This window comes from Pteropus alecto, unplaced genomic scaffold (genome assembly GCF_000325575.1).
Source record: "Pteropus alecto unplaced genomic scaffold, ASM32557v1 scaffold5, whole genome shotgun sequence".
Classification (NCBI taxonomy): Eukaryota; Metazoa; Chordata; class Mammalia; order Chiroptera; family Pteropodidae; genus Pteropus; species Pteropus alecto.
This window is the reverse complement of record NW_006441953.1, coordinates 17,661,153-17,663,620: the sequence shown is the minus strand read 5'-3', so window position 1 is coordinate 17,663,620 and position 2,468 is coordinate 17,661,153.

The window sequence follows — 2,468 nt, the reverse complement described above, 5'->3', positions numbered from 1 at the left end:
AGGAGTGGATGTCATTTAATGTCATTTTGTCATTCTTATAGTGTGAAGAAAATTTAGGAGTCTGAGATTGTGGGATTTTCCCAGACTGGATAGAGTCATCTCCCTTATTCCGCGTGTGATGTAACTGTTTTGAGAACACACATCTCTTGAATGAAGCTCTCTTTCTGAACCATTAATAACAGCAGCAACAACGAAAGTAATAATAATAGCTGACGTTTATGGACTTCTGTTTCAAGAGCTGTATAGACATTGACTCATGCAATCCTCTCACATCATCACAGTGATGTGGAATATGACGATGCCTGTTTTCTGGAGAGGCTGAGTAATTTTCCCAAGGCCGCAACAGAACAGGAACGCGTTCCACTAAAGTTGTTCTTCACCTTCTTTGGGTCTTGAAAACCCCTTAAAAATCTGATATTATGAATCTCCACCTAAGAAGAAATGTGCCTTCCTCCAAACACACACAGTTATGCACATATTTTCAGGCAGTTCATGAACTTGCTAAGATCTAACCCTAACCATAGGTTAGGAACCAGTGTGACAAGGTCTTGAGGCTCTAGAGTCAGACATATTTGATTTCTTTTTTAAAAAAGTATTAATTGTTAATTAAGAAGTAATACAGGAGTACATGTTCTTTCGTGACAAATCCGAACATTAGAGGTAATGTCTAAATTCCCTTTGACCAATGAATTCTAAGACCCTTTCAAGAAGTAACTATTGTTATCAATTTGAGCAGATAATTCACAAAGACAAAATACAAACGACCTGTACATTAAATACCTATGTGCCCATGAAAATTACTTGATATGGTTGTGTTTTATTAGGATGTTTACATAAATAATATTGTACTGCATCTTTTTTTTTTTTCAATTTGCTTTTTTTCACTTAAGAATCATCTTGGAGGTTTTTCAGTCCATACAGATCTGCCATAGCTTTTTACACTACTGTGTAGTATTCCATATTTTGGGTATACCACATTATTATCATTTTCTTACTGTCTTTAGGTTTCTTCTAGATTTTTCTTTTGCAGACAAAGCCACAGTGAACACTTTTACAGACACTTCTTAAGCACACGAGCAGGTGTTAGTCTAGAAGAACACCAGAACTTTGGGATTGCTGGGTCATAGAATATGTGCGTTTTTTAAAATATAAAAGATACTATCAAATTTCCCTGAAGAATGGAGATGCCAGTTTGCTTCTCTTCTACAATGTACAAGATCCATATTTATTTGCATTCAATCATTACTTTTATCAGTCTTTTGAATTTTCCCCAACCTAATGGATGAAAAAAAGTATCTTGTCTTATTTTGCATTTTTGATTACTAGTGATATTGAACATCTTTTTGTACTTTATTGGTCATTTGTATTTTGTCTTTGTGAATTATCTGCTCATTTCTTTTGCTCATTTTTCTATGCATGTTCCTTTTTCATTGATTTCTGAGTGCTATATTATGTTCTGATACTAAACTATTTATTTATTATTTAAAATTTTTTTCTAAACATTTATTAACTATGTTAAAAAGTATTTTCTCTCAATCTATCTCTTGTGTTTGTAATTTACTGTCCTAGATTGGAATCCTGCCACTAACACTGACTTTCTAGATGACTTGGAAAAATACTTACCCTTCTGAGCTTTAGAGTTCTCTTCTGCAAAATGAAAATAGCATTTACCTTTCAATGTTATTGATAGAATTAAATGAGCTAATGACTATAAAACGGTTGGCCCAGTGCCTGGCATATAATAAGTGCTCAAAAAGTAATTATCATTCACTTTAATCTTTAAAAGATTCTTCCACGTATAAGCCAAAATAATGTCTACCCTCAGCTTTTACCCATTGGTTACAGGTCTATTTTCTACAAGAAAACAAAAATTCAAGTCCAAAAGATCTTTTAGGATGAATAGTAGAAAAAAAAATCACATCTGATTTTAGTTTATAACTTCTACAAGAGGTCTGTTTTATTTTCACGTCTAGCCAGAGTTATAGAAATCAAATTGTTAGCACAGCAGGGGAAAGCCTGAATAGAAGTAAATTTTAGTTTTCATTGAAAAACTTGTCAAGCAAATTTATAAAAACACTTTTCATAAGAGCCTGGGAAGATGCAGAGAAGTTCTGTCTTCTTCCTCCTGTAACATTATCTACAAAATCATTGTTCTTAAAACCACCCGTTTGTTTTGAGTCCAAACAGCTTCTTTCGAATCTGAACGATCATACAACTCTGTGTGACTGGGCTCTGCAGGGCACAGACCTTCTTATTGACTTGATTTCCCCAACAAACTTCTAAAATAGGTTGGGCAGGAAGACCTAGTACCTCTCAAGTTCCAAATGAGGAAACAGAAGTTCTCAGGCAAAGCCATCTGTGACTTTCCCAGTCTGGCTTGGGGCCCCTCCTAGACTCCTCCATCCCACCATGTACGTACTGCTGTCAAATCATGTTCAAGGCATGTGTAAAAGTCTTCTCCACTAGGC